A 16,085-nucleotide genomic window follows, 5' to 3' on the forward strand; every position below is an offset into this window, starting at 1 on the left:
GGGAGGTGGGGAGCCAGTACAGGATTAGCCCCAGGCACTAAAAAAGCCTATACCTCTGAGTGGGAGAGTGGCTTCTGAATCAGAAAAGCTTCCTGTGATGTAGAAACCTTTGGGGCTGAGTGTCCCAGTAACAGGTTTTCACTTTGTTGCTATGAATAGTGAGATTTGCTCATACTTCTTACAATTACAGATTACCCGGCTACTTGCTAGTGTGTTTTCCAAATAAAAAACACCTGTGAAAAAGAAAACCATTCTAGAAACAGACAACAAATCTTGCTCCCTGAGCATCCAGTTCTGAAATGAGGAGAAAGTGGGTTAGAAGTGGCATCAGGTGTTTTTTGAACATGTCACTACACAACAGGGAGGAAAGAGACGCTATATGCTGATTAATAACAACAGTCTATCTTTCTGAGGTCAAGTGGGTGATTTTTTTTGTTATAAACAGTTAAGGGTAATTATTTCACTAGTACAGTAATGGCACTAGCAAATTTATGCTGCACAGGCTGAAAATGAGAAATGTTTTCAATTTTTTTTTTTATTAATAATATGAAAAAAATGTTAGCATAGGACCTTATACAGTGATGCTAGTAATGAGTGCCAATATAACTCCAAACACAGTTGGAAGGGACTACCAAATTATCTGAGGGCATTGTATAATCACCTTATGGTGTCCAATGCTTTTTTTTTTCAACTGGCTCATTCCTGGTTGGCTGCGATTGAACATTCCCCTGCTTCAGCATAACTCTTCTAAGCTTCAGCTAACCTCAGCCTGCGGGCACATATATTATGTGGTTCACCTAGGTGTTTAACCTCTCTGGGCCAGGATCACCAATCCCACCTCATTGGAATTGTGACAACAGGACTTCCATAGGAGGTCAGCAAATTATGAAGCCATTTCTGCTACTCACAGACACAGGCCTGGCAGGACAGTTTGTGGCCCTACCCTCTACATGCCTATGTCTTGATGGACGCAGATGTTAGCTATGAAATGTGGATGCTGGGGTGGTCCTGCCCTGGACCCAAAGATGCATATGCCCCCTCACACCAACCTAGTCACTCAGTCTGTCTAACATTTTCTATTCTGGCTTCATCCAGAACTAATGAACAGCCAAGTCTGATCCACATGTCATCCCACATCCACCACCCCCTCACCCTGGAAAGGTGAGCAGGTTTAGCCTTCTCATTCCTTCCCTGTCCTCTTCCAGCACCAACTGTTGCAAACTCAGATCACTTGGGTCATAGTCAGGGCTTCATTCATCTATGACAGCAAGCTGGATGAGGTAAAATATATTGCTGACTGTGAAGATTCTGTACAAATGGCATACACGTTAGCTTTTTATGATGAGACTCTAGCGCAATTAGGTATCACTAGAAGGAACTACATTATGTAATTATATAAAATCTACCATTAAATTACTAATTTCAAAAATATATTTTGGTAAATCCCCTCACCATTTAATGAACAGGATAGTTTCACATTTCCGTAAGCTTATACTAGTCAAATAGAGAAGAAGACCTTTAGGAGTCTAGCCACTGCAATTCCCACAACTTGTTTCACTTGTCAACACTGGTCTGTGTGGAAAGTCCTGCTCTAAATTTATAGATACCAATCCAGTCATCAAGATTAGCTTCAAAGAGAGTTAAGGCACTATTTTGTTCAACATTGAGTAGGAATTTATTCCATAGTTAGATGATCATTTGTGAGAAATATCAATTTTGCAAACAAGGTCTGTCAATATTTCAATGTAGGTTTAGAACCAGACCCTTTAGGTAGGTATTTATGGTATTGCTAGATTTTTGAATATGTAAAAATTCTAGCAGGTTTGGATCCTTTGTAACAGAGGTCATCAGGTAATAAACTTTGGGAAACGGTACATTAATAGAGCTTTTAAATACTCCATGTAGTTTAAGTTTGATATCAACATTTTTTGGTCAAGAATATTTGAGATTTCTTGAGTTGCGTAATGTTTGAACAGGTATATACTGAAAGGGACATTATCTTCTCTTATGAGATGGATTAGGGAGAAGTAGAGGGGACAATAATTTACTTGGAAATGAAGAATACACCTTTAGTGATTAATTGGCTAATTTCCTAATGATATATATTGGGGTGATCAAAGGGGAATTCATTGTCCATGAAGTACTAGGATCTCTAATCATGGCATCAGCTTTAAGGAGGATCTACTTTATGCAGAAGGTGTAGGAGATGAGTGTTCATGTTTCCCAAAGAGTACACAATCACATTATTTTGTGTTTAGCCTCTTGGCATTGAGAATTAGGGTGAGTTCGTCCCTCTTGTATTATATTGGCATCTACTAGCAAATTTATGATCACAATGAGTGTGCAGCACCTGTGAACTTTGTTAACCAGTGACTCTTGACATCCATGTGAACATCAGAAAGGTAAATGCCAAAGAGAACTGGACCCAATCTAAAACCTTGCTGAACACCACTATTGTCACCAACCCTAACTGGATGATATTTGTCTGTGAGCCAGTTAGCTTTCCAAGACATTATGTAGAAGTTAATATTTAATGGGTTGAGCTATACAATAATACTATAATATGAGATGGCATTGAAAGCCTCAGCCATATCCAGGTCTACATCATGTACTATCTGTCCATTATCCAGTGTTTCAATTACCTTCTCAAAGAAATCCCCCAGATTAAGCAGATATGACTTATCTTTCACAAAGCAAGAATGGATGCCAAGGGTAATGAAAGCTAGTTCTTTATATCTGTACCTGTATTTATATCTTCTGTATCTATTACTTTACAAACAATACTGGTGAAACTAATCAGTCTATAGATCCAAGGATCAGTAGTAGGGCCAACTTCATGTAGGGGTATTACTATGGCAATTCCCCAGGCCTGAGACACATATCTGCTGAACAGTGTAACTGATATGCTAACAAGAAAGCAGATTTAAAGATGAGGAGAAGAGCTGTTGAGCATAAACAATACCATGAGAAGTAATTACACAGAACAAATAATAGTGCAATGGAAATACAAAATGGTGGTTTCTGCTTGGAGCAATTAACTTTCTTCAAGATGTGTAGGCAGGGCTCTCCCAAAGAAGCTAGTTTACTCATGACATGTGTTAAGTGGGGACAGAGCCCCAGATAGCTGGTACCATGATGGTGAAGAATCTGTATCCTGTTGTAAGATGAGTGTGGGGTCAGAGAAGATAAGATATATCCAGTTTGCTAAACCCAAAGTGATAGGACTCTTTTCTGATATGTAGTTTGTGAACCAGCAAAAGGCAATATTTATGGAAATGCAATTTAAAAAGCCGGGTGATTAGCAAGAACATGAGTGTGCTATAACGAGCAGCCATGTAACCTTTTTAAGGGAGTGGTACTGAGTCTACATTCTTTGTATCAGAATCATTAAACAATGTTTTCTTAACAAAAATACGCAGGATGCTGAGGTTTTAAGAGAGATGCAGGATGCAGCAGTAAGACTGTGACCATATTCAGTTTGTAGAATTATATGACAGAAAGCAAATCATATTTGCAAACCACACCGCCCGTTCACTTTTTGGTTCTGTTCTGTTATATTCTAGGGTGCTACATTTGTACCACATACATATCATTATACTATAAAAATATCTTTTTTATTAGTGCCTCTATTTGTACCCATCACTGGGGTCTTGCTTGAAAATGGTCTGCAAGGGATTTCCACTCCCATTTAACAAACATATACTTAAGTTAATGTGTGATGAATGAACTAATGCAGTATTTTAGTGCTTTGTTGCAATTACTGGTGTCTTGGGAATGAATATATATATATATATATATAGAGAGAGAGAGAGAGAGAGAGAGAGCGAGAGAGAGATGATATAGATATATATAAATATAGATATAGATATAGCTATATATATATATATATATATATATATATATATATATATATATATATACAGATAGACATATGTATGTGTGTGTGTCTGTAAATATATATATATATATATATATATATATATATATATATATATATAGGTCTAGTTCAAATGATCAAAGTTTCAGAGCTTCGAACATCATATGGTTGACGACCATATGATCGAAGTTCTGAAACTTCGAACGCTCTGAATGGAGATTGCCGTACAGCACGGAACAGGAAATTTACCATTTACCTCACTGTAATGCAATCAAGGAGTTGGTATATTTAATTAGAAGGGGGGCGGGGGTGCAGGGGGGCTTGCCCCCCAAAACAATGTGAAAGAAAACTTTTTTGTTTTTCTTTTTATTTTATTTGATGGTCAGTGTTTCAAAAGTTTGATCATATGGTCGTTGACCATATGATGTTCAAAGTTTTGAAACTTCAACCATCTGAGATAGATAGATAGATAGATAGATAGATAGATAGATAGATAGATAGATAGATAGATAGATAGATAGATAGATAGATAGATAGATACAAATATAAATACATATTCCTGTTTCACTTAATGTTACTTATCCTTGCGATATATAGTTTTGTCTGCATAGAAATTTAATAGCTGGCTTATTATGCATATCCTAAGATATGGACAGTTAATTCTTTTTCTTACATCACTGCAGTCAAATACAGATAACAGCATTCAAAGACAGGCCAGCTAGAACTATCAGGAAAACAGCTTTCTGGGGTTGTAGATTGAGCTGTGTATTGATTATTGCTATCTTCTGTGGCTGTTGTGACTGGTTTAGTTGAATTAACTGTTAGACATTGTACAGCAGCAGCAGGCCATTATAAATAGTTGGTCGCTCTTCATTTTCAAAAGTCATTGGCAGCATTTAAAACAAGTGGATTTATCCTGTTAAGGGCAGGTGAGTCTCTAACCGCCAGGTGCATTCAGATCATTTTAAATCTGCAATACCTACATACTGCCTTAACTAAAACATATCACGCTGATGTGAGTACATATTTTATAATATCAATAAGGAGATAAAGCATGCCATAGCACAACATGCTTACCATGAGTAAAACATGCTTACCATGAGTAAAACACGCTACTCCCTCCCTCCATATCTGAAGTTAAGAACATGCAGTCGTATTAGTTTTAAATGAGGAATTTGATAACATGGTCATCTGCAGCTGATGCTGGTATCCCCCACCTTTCCTGCACATGTGAGGCACTTCCTGTTCCCTAAGTTTTCAGAGCTGTCACTCAGAAGTGAAGGAGGGTCCCATGAATTTACAGTGATGAATTGGGAGCACTTTGTGTACATGGTGATGCATAATACTCAGCAGAATATACCGGATGTACTCAATCTGTACCACTGATGTTCTCAATCTGTACCACGGGTTTTTTTATTTATAATGCATAAGGCATTCAGAAAGGATATGCAGCAACCTTCCTAGACAAAACCACAGCTGTTTCCTGTTAACACAAGGAGCACAAGGTGGAACCTTCACAAGAAGACTTTAAACATGACATTTACAGCATTACTGGAATGTTTGTCTTTGACATCAAAGCAGATGTCAGAAACAGTAGCAGACAGAGACCGAGAGAGTGGGAGGGGTATATAGCATTGTGCAAATAAAACATTCATTTTTAGTTTCTATTTTTTCATACAGTCATGAACATTATACTTTCAAAGTTTGCAATCAAGCTGATTGTTAGCTGAAGAACTTCGGGGCTGATGATTGCTCGTTGTTGCTGTGCTCAGTCGTGTTCACACTGCAGGATTGCTGTAGCTCTTACGACTGCGGGGATTTGATTGCCTCCCATTTTCATCACTGCAGTGCAGCTCTTTTTTAATACTATCTTATCCGCATAACGTTCTGTGATCACCTCAGTAGCATTGCTTACGTGGGTCTTCGCAATTGCAAAGTAAGAGATGAGGGACACTTTAGTGCTGATTACTGGCATTTTCAAACTTGATATAGCTCACATGTAATTCTGAAGTTGCTGCAGACACTCAAAAGCATTTTCTGGAGAAATCATACTTTTGCTTTGCCGATCATTGGATACACATCTTTCAACACTGCTGGTTTTTAGAAGGTGACTGCTGTAAGACAGGTATTACAATATGAATCGCTGCACTTTAATGAAGATGAAAGTTTATATACAGTTTGGTTCTTTGTAATAAACCTTATATTACTACTAATTCTCCTGACATTGCTAGTGAATGAATAACAGTCCAACTGAAAGAATGAAACTGGGCCCTGATCCAGGAGAGGTAAGTTAGACACCCACTAGCATACCTCTCAACCTATTAGCCCAAGAAATCTGGACAAAGCCTTACATAATGGGGGTACAGAGACCCAAAAACAGAGACAGAAATATTGCTCTTTTAAACTTAAAAAGTAGCTAGAATAACAGGGATTATATTAAAATGCATTTTATCTAAAGGATATGAAGTCTGAAACTTACATGTATGTCATTATTTAGGCATTTTATTCCTCCTATCATCCCAGTGATTTGCCAGAAAAACACAAATTTTATGAGGAATAGAATGAGTTTTGAGGTAAAGATCTGGGCATTCTGTGAAAATCTGGACAGTTGAGAGGTATGCCCACGAGGAATGCCAGAGTGGAAGATGATGAAGAGAGACAGCTGACAGCATACAGCTGCAGAGGAGTCAAAATGACTGAGAAGGAAGAATTTCCATTGCCCTATCATGATAATACTAGTCATAAAACCCACCATATTAAGAGCCTGAAGGGGTATCCTTCATCACTGTGATGCTGTGCATCAGAAACCAGGCCCTGACATGAAATGCAGCAGCACCTGTAAGGTCCAAGGGGAACATATATGAATTTACTGATGTAACAAATACTGTAAATCTATGGCCTACAGTCATAACACTGTTTCTGAATGTGGATGAGAAATTACTTATAACTACTTTGAACAGGTTTTTACCTGTAAATGAAATGTGTTGATGACAAAATCTTTAAAATGTGTCTCAAAACAAAACACACTTGGAAACCCCAGTAATTGCATTGCATTTGGACTTCTAGACTGGAACTGGAACCCTGAAGACATGCTTGAATTAAAAAACATTAATTCTATGAATGTTGCCACCTAACTATTTAGATATTTGAGGAGATAATCTAAGAATACCACTTGGTGCTTCATGTAATCATCATAATCTCATCAGTTAACATAAAATGCTGATCAAAGATGCAGACAAAAGCTTTATGTTCTCCATGCTTAAATGTGACTTTTTGGTCTGTCGTTCATTTGCAGCCAATTATCCAATTAATTCTAAAGATATGATGTGCAGAAGATTGTGGGAAAAAATATCTGAAGAGGAAACTGATGATGCCATTCATGAACACTTTTCTTTCTCTCCTATGAGATGGTCAGAGAGTCAATTCTGCTTACATTTGACTGTTGTCACCTTATGTCACTCTGTTGTTCAGAAAGTACCCCTGGACATCGTAGAGTCCTTGGCAGTATGATGACTAAAAATGAATCAGTACTGAAAGAAGATGTCTTATTCTTTCTTTGCATTTTACAAGCAACACTTAGGACACTAAAGTAGAATGCGAGAGATGAAAGATATGTACACTTATAGTTTCCTTTGTATTTAGAGGAACAGCATACTTCAGTATTTGTAGCTGTGCTAATACCTTACTTTAGTTTATGATCCTTCAACCCATACATCTGACAAAAAATCAAACTGTATTCTAGCCATGCTCAAAGAAATGAATAAGGAAGGTAGGGCAACTAATTGAAGACAATTTCTATCTACCATATTCATAAACATAAGAAGGTACACAACTGATTTAAAACACTTTCTATGCACCATATTCATAACTCATTCAAACCTATAACACCTTTTTGTATAAGTTCAGTTCACACCTATACCTCTGTATGGCATAAAGACCTTTTTTAGGTCTGGCTAACTGCGGTGGTGGTGCTGTGGTAGTGTTGTCGCCTCATAGCAAGATGTTGTCCCGTTCGATTCTCAGCTAGAGCGTCTTCTGTGTGGAGGCATACGTGAATGGGGCGTGCCTTCGTTGAAGGTTGTGTGTCAGGGCTGGTAACTCGGTATGTAAAAATCCACTACCAATCATTAGCGGACCGGAGTTCCGCTGTGGCGACCCCTAACCGGGAAAAGCCAAAAGACACAAACAAACATCAGCTAATAATAGGCAGCATTAGAAAAGTGCAAGGAGGTATTAACAAAATGACAAAAAAGATTGTTAATCTAAGATGTCCTGAAGTTGAGAAATGAATCAGTTTGTCACTTATTATTCATATTTTCATATTTATGTTCATATTTTCGTAACTGAGAGCCCTGTGTGTTATTGAAGGGTATGGTGTCATATTCTATGATTGGAGACAGGAAAATTTGTTGTCATTGCCCATTTATATTACACTAGTTGTCTGTTAGTAAACATTACAATAAGCAATATTTCCATATCTACTTAATACATAAAAAAACAAGTTACTTACAAGCTGTTGCACGACATCAGGTGAAACCTTAGATGTTACTGAAGATATTTGTCTTTGATATTTGCACTGTAAGTTACACATCTTGAGAGATATTCAGTGTTATTGTTTTGGCTAATTATACATTTGAGCATATGTTTTCACAATTCTGTACATATCTCTATAAACATGCACTCATAGATGAATCAAGTGAAAGCTGTCTGGTTAACAAAAATATTCTAACAATATATGTCTAGGTTGTACAGTTTCCAAGATAAGGCAATTTGTTTGTAAGTTTATCAAAATATAATTCGGTGTTCGTCTGCATTATAATACTTATGAAAAAACTACGAATGCACTAACTGTTATCACTGAAAGGAAGGCTTCTTACTGATAAGGCTGCTATTTATACAGTTGTGATAACTTTTGTTGTTCACAAAATATTTACAGTAGTTTATGTTATGCTTTTTAAGTTTATTTTTCAGAAAATGCTCTGAAATGCAAGAGGTGTGTAGGCTGCTAGAGGTGTGACATTCCACACCTTAAAGATGTTAATGACATTAACATAAGAAGATAGGACAACTAACTGAAGACCATTTCTGTCTACCATATTCATAAACATAGTACAATATTGTAATAAAGGACATATTTATGTTAATGCAGAGCAATGCAGCTGCTGGAATAGTCATAAATCTTGTGGCATTTTTCTACAGTGGGGGTGGTGCACCATGGCAGCACTGCAAAGTCGATAGGTGGAAAGAATGTACCATGTGTGCAGTGCACAGGTTCTGATACTGATCACCAAGTAGCATATCAGCCTTACTGAGCATGGTGCAGGGGACTGTGGGACAGCAATGGCATATGCATAAGCAAGGTGACATGCCATATAACAGCTGTGCTGCAACACACCTATTAGTCAAGCCCTAAAAACACAATGTGTATACATCATCCCTGCAGACATATAGGTGTGTGTCCAGATACTTTCAGTGCACAATGTCACAATGCAGGTACAGAGGTAGAATAATGTTTGAGGAGCATGTATCAACAAAATGCTATTTTATATAAAATAATCCCATTAACATTACAAAACTAATCAATCAGCAATACAACATAATACTGCATATGCACAAGCATACACAATATATGTATCAATGTTAAACACCTAAATAATTGCAACTGCCCTCCTCCTGTAACTTATTCAATTATACTGAATTTCAACTTTTCCTGCACAATACTGTAACTCTTCAGAAAGTGTCTCCACAATTCAGACTTGATCTAACACAAAGGGCATTTACAAAAATTGACTATGCAAGTTGGTAGAATACCCCTGACTAAATATGGCATATTTACAGCCTGAAAGCATTTGCGAAAAGGTTGCGGTCCCATATAATCACAGAAAACAAATACACATGCTTTAGCGATATAAAACATGAATACCAATCTGTCTGTCGCCATCCTACTATTAGTTTTATTAGTTACATAACTCCCATCCTTCTTGACTAATTACCTGCTTCCCCAAGTACTGACACATTGTTTCTTCTTTATGTTTCTCAGTTCTCCTCTATGAAATAAATGCTTCACAGATACTTAAGCTCTTCTCTACCATTTGACTTACCCCACTTGTACCCATGTCATCATACCACATTAGCTTGTCCTGTCACCTCCTTAGCTTAGCATTTTTTTTCTTCTACCATGTATTTATTGATGTCATACTGATTTGTTATCCTTATAATGTTGTACCTCTAACTAATTGTAGTGTGTTATTTTTCTCATTATTGGAGCTTTTCTCCTCGGGCCTCTACTGAAAAAGGATATGTATCCAGCTAGACTAGCCCGGTCAACAAATGTAAAATAAATAAATAAATAAATTTTCAGGGATATTAGGGGGAAGCAGAACCGTAGATAGGTTTGGTAAAGTTAGCACTAAATTTGTTTGTTAATATTGTGGCTAAATCCTTCAAATTCGAACATGTGATATTATATATGAGCTCAGTGCATTGCTGGATATTATGCCTTAATTTCCTGACATAATTGAAGAAAGATTTGTAGTTTCCTCCTGCATGTTTCATTGTGGTCCTGAGATAAGAGGATGGGGATTTGTTACTACTTTTCATGATTTTCCTTCTTTTATTATGTTGTTGTTGTTCTTCCGGCTTTTCCCGGTTAGGGGTCGCCACAGCGGAATTCCAGTCCGCTAATGATTGGCAGTAGAGTTTTACAGTGCCAAGGTGCCAGCTCGACGCCCAACCTTCAACGAAGGTAGCCCATTCACGCATGTCTTTCGAACGCCACTCGACCGCAGGGAGGACAAGCAGACTCCACACAGAAGGTGCTCCAGCCAAGAATCGAACAGAAGAACCTCTTGCTGTGAGGTGACAATGCTACCGCAGCACCACCGTGGCTTCCTTCTTTTATTATGGAATTTATTAATTTTAATATGGGAGTTCCTCCAGAGATGTTTATTGCTGACGTTATCATTATATTTAGGGTAGAGAGGTACTGGCTTTCCTATACAGCTGTTTATGTGTTGATAAAAGTTAGAGGTGACTGTGACAGCCCTTTCTGTTGGGTCTATTTGTAGGGGACTGTTGGGAATTTTGCATAGGTTTTCCACAAGCTGAAGTAGGTTTGTCATGGTGAAGTCTGTAATGATGGTCTCATTTGGTGGTGAAATGGTACCTCTAGGCCTGACAAAGAAGCTGACTGACTTGTGATCAGATTTAACTGGGGGTGAAGAGATGCAGGGTGGATTACAGCAGGACTAGGTTAAGGACCAGTTCAAGGAGATTAGAGCTTCTGGTGGGTAACTTTACAGTTTGCTGTAGGACATTGGCATTATCTCTGTGATGTTGAATACACTGCTGGAACACTAAGGTTAACACCTAAGGAAATTAATATGCATTATTTTGGGAATATGTGGCTAGGAAAAGAAACTAAGTTATGTTTTATGCCATTTATTTGTTATAATGTAGCTTGTGGGTGTTTATTTGACATCTTAATATATGTTTATGCCTCTGTATTTCTACTGAACTAAAACACAAAACAACTTTGATCTATTAACTAGTACAAAGTCATGAAAACCCTGTAAACCATTGTAGCTGATGTAGGTTTGCACTCATTTATGTATAAACCTCATGCTGCAAATATTTCCGTTACAAACTCTCTCTGGTCTGTTCTTGCCATACAGCACATCGGGCAATGAGTGCTCTTCAGGCACTCCTTGTTGATGTAGCAGGTGCAGTTTTAGGGGGTTGGGATGCTAGCCAGGCACTCAACCCTCCTCACCCAGAGGACGTACCACACACTCGCACACACACCCACACCTAGGGCCTATTTACAGTGTCCAATCCACCTGCTGCATATCTTTGGAATGTGGGAGGAAACCCACACAAACAGAGGAAGGACATGCACCTCTGCACAGAAGGCACCCCAGCCAAAAATTGAACCAGAGAACCTCTTGCTGTGAGGTGACAATGCTAACCACTGCACCACTGTGCCACCCTCATTATAAACTGACTGAAATTGTTTGGCATATACATGGTCCTCATAGTCTATCACAGAAGTAGGGCAGAAGTAACTGATAATGTGAACAACTTAGTTTTGTTAGTAATACATGTGAATGTGTTCATTTAGCATAAAATGAACTAACATTGCTTCAGAGCAATGATTGACATGAAATGGGTGCATTCAGAAGGTGAACAGGTTAATTATTGTTTGTAATAACCTGAACCATGCAATCTGTCTGAAGTGGTATAAAAGGTCTACATCTTCAAACTTGTTTATAGATCCCCTAGAATAAGTAATATGAAGGCCGGTTGAGCAAATAAAATATGCAGAATTAAATAATATGTTATAATTAATACTACCATTAGAAGAGTAGGGTTCAGCACAGAAAGATTTTTTCTTTTATTTTAAGTTACAAACCCTTTTTATATTCAGGAAGTTAGTACAATCTGCAAGGACACATGAAATTGCATTGCATTTATCCACTCTCTGCCACATTATTCCTTACTGCTTTGCATACTGATTTTCAGAAAAAAAAGATGAATAAAATCACTTAAACAGATGAACGAGAATGACACTCTCTAGTCAATGATCTGTATGTACATATTTTATGATTGCATTAGAGTAAATTTATTCTTTTATAGTTTATTTATGAGTCAGTCGTAATGACAAAACATATCATTGATGGTATCTTAATTAGTTCACTATTTTCAGATAGGAATTAATGGTTTCGCCTTTAACAATATTGTCTTCAAAGCAGCACATTCCTACCCTAACCGACCATTTCATTTTGCCAAGTTATCTGCATACAGTCACTGTTCTGCAATGTGCTTCAGATGACACAGGAGGGCAGCATCACACTCTAACAAACACTAAGAGTAACAGCAGTCTAGTTAGTGAGCATGCAGTAAATGCAGTCAGCCATATACATCCTGTGTTCCCAATATCCTAGAAGAACCATACCTCTTAACCTCTTAGCTCAAAAAATCTGGACAAAGCCTGACAAAATAGGGGAACAAAGGCCCAGAAAAAGGGACATATTTTAAATATTGCTCTTATAAACTTAGAAAGTTGCTAGAGTAACAAGGTATTTCAATATACATTTTCTGAAGTATTTGAAGTGTGAAATATATGTCATTACTTGGTGACGTCAGTCCTCAGATCATCCCAGTGATTTGCCAGAAAACCACACATTTTATGGGAACAAACCAAAAATATGACATTCTGTGAAAATCTGGACAGTTGAAAGGTGTGCATAGAACCTTTCTTACAAAATTGTTCTTGAAAGCCCTAGTTAAAGGAACAGTACTGCTAAACATTCAATAAGTATTATATCTTCACATATGGAATCCCAGAATAAAGTATTTTTAACAGTTTAACTGCACTCTGCTTATCACTAGGTGATTAACACAGACATCTTGGATGTCTTTATTAATGTCATGACGAGAGTCTCTGCATTCTTCAGAAAGACACAACTCTGCACAGACCGGGGGCTTTTTATTAGTTCTTGATATCATAGATTCTACATTTACATCATATACTTGTGATATGCCAAAATCAGAGGTTCATAGGTACACTTGCAATTCGGGGTAGTCTCTCTCTCTCTCTCTCTCTCTCTCTCTCTCTCTCTCTATTGTGTGTAGTTGTGTACATAATTATATGGGGAAAGTTAGCCTGAGTTATCTCTGCCTTTCTTTATCTCTCTTCCTACTAGTTGCAACAGAAAGTACAACTTGCATAAAACGTCCTTCCCTTTTCCTCTCTTTATGGTACTACATGTGTTTCTAAATCTGAGTAACCCACCTAGTCTGCTGATGCTTAATTTCTCTGTCAGCCTTCAAAGGCATAATGGCATGGCTGTTTAGGTGAAACTCAATAAACCTGGCCTTTCCTTATTAAGGAGCACTTCCAAGTATGTTAGCATCATGACAGGTAAATACCTTAATACATCACCTGTATTAGTCTTATACTTCTCATTATAACACAAAATGTAGGTGTCATGAGAATAAAAATACACCAAGTTACATTGCAACAGCATTACATTTTCATCAGTGTTACATTCAGTATCAGTACCAATGTACACTTTCCTTACAGCTAAAGGAGTAACACCTGCATGACCCAAACAGAAACAGACCACTCCTCCTCAGGAACAGTATGTTTCCTCTCTAGGTAAAAACTATAGCTTAGGTACACTGCAGGATACTCTCTCCTGAGGAGGGATCTGCTTCACCCCACCTCCACTGGGGTGTGTGGTCCGAGTAGGCCCAGACTCTGGATTTGCTAAAGCTTGATTACACGCTTTATCATTCAGAAGAGCTTTTGCTTTCTGTCAAATCTCTGATAAGATTAGACACTGCCTTAATGAATGAAAAACAAGTATTCTTTAATAAACTAAAACCCCAAAGGAAAGCTTATACTTTTTGTTTGCAGGAGATGGTCAGATCTAGGTGGCATCCACCAGTACATCTCTCAACCTCTTAGTATATGAAATCTAGACAAAGACTAAAATAATGGGTGACAAATACCCAAAAATAGAGAGATTTTAAATATTGCTTTTATAATCTTAGAAAGTTGCTAATATAACTGGATTTGTGTTGGCATCTATTTTCTGAAGGATAGGAAGTCTGAAACTCAAGCATATGTCATTATTTAGTGACTTCAGTCCTCAGTGATTTGCCAGAAAATCAAAATTTTATGAGAAACAGACCAAAAATATGAGGCAAAAACTGGACATTCTGGAAAAATTTGGACAGTTGAGAGGTATGTCCACCAGCCACCCTGGTACTTTTATGGAGCTAGCAGCAGTAGCTCACACATTCAAAAACAGGATATTTCTTTCATTCCTAACAGTGCTCATCCACCCTAACTGGACTGACTATGAATCTGCATAATGCTTTTCTAACTTATTGGATATGGTTATAAACAGCAACAACTGATATTATCATATGCATAACATAGAACAAAATATCCATCAACGGGTTTTATGCAGCCAATCAGTCACTAGAAGTTTGTTGGGAAAATTTCAGTCTCATAATAAATTATCCAGAGCAGAAACATACTAAATGAAGTGTAGGTAGTGACTTCTTTTTCAGAGGAACCTACCAGTAAACATTTGTGACAACAGCAACAACAGTTATTGAGCTAGGGCCTACAAATGGCCCACAGCCTTATGTCTGTAAACATGAGTTGTGGATGGCTATTTATATTTGGATGCAGGTAATACAAAGCACATTATTATCATAGTTTTGGGAATTAATACCATTGGTGAGAGGGGGGCACTACTGATGTTTGTAATTACCCCTGATGTAGCACCTCTTTGAAATCCATCCTCAAGTCGACCTGTCTTTTTCCTTGGACTCTGTAGAGACTGTAGGGATCCTATCTTGTCGGCTTATCTTTTTCCTCTGTCTCATTAGTTGCATAAGTCTGAGCCAGCTCAATATGCATCAGTATACATCTAAAAATACTGACAAATTCCAACAACACCGTCAACACCACTTCCACTGATGTAGATGTTAGATGAACCATAATTATCTCTGAAACAGGGTTTAAAGATTATGTGCAAAGTTTTTTTTCTACCACTTCTTTTTGCTATAAATATGTTGCCACCATGTAAAGTGGGCTTTCTGATTCTAAAATATGTAGTCTTTATTTACATCAGTGTACCAACATTCATGCCTTTCAACTACTCTGCGTTTGGTGGAGCATTCTGATTTCTGTCTGATAAAATGCTTCCACTCAGCAGTCCCTCTTTGACATCAGACTGCTCCGATTTCCAATCGACCATAGCCGGCCTTAGGCATAGTCCAACTAGGCAGCTGCCGAGGGCGCCGCTCTGGTAGGGGCACTTTTCCAGTATTTATTTGGTGTAGGTAGACCAGGATGGAGGCACCAGGTAGTGTGGTGGGGGGCATCATGGAGCCCTTTTGCCTAGGGTGTCAGTTGACCTAAGGCCGCTCCTGCAATCGACTGATATATTTCCTAGGTGACATCAAGTTCAAATAGGCCAGTAGCAGACAGTTAGATGTTTCCCCACTGCTGTTGTGTGCTTAAAAAGAGAACTGTAACATTAGACAAGGAGACTGAGATTATGGTCTAAATGAAGAATGGCAGCTGAAGTCCAAGTGGAAGAAGGCCGCACTGTGGACCAGCATAACATGAATCTGTGTGTCTACAATTCTGCAATTGCTGTGCAGCCCTGTGGTGGTGTTTTTTTTT

The sequence above is a fragment of the Protopterus annectens genome, chromosome 1.part1, assembly GCF_019279795.1.
Source record: "Protopterus annectens isolate FY-2018-M chromosome 1.part1, PAN1.0, whole genome shotgun sequence".
NCBI classification, from domain to species: Eukaryota; Metazoa; Chordata; order Ceratodontiformes; family Protopteridae; genus Protopterus; species Protopterus annectens.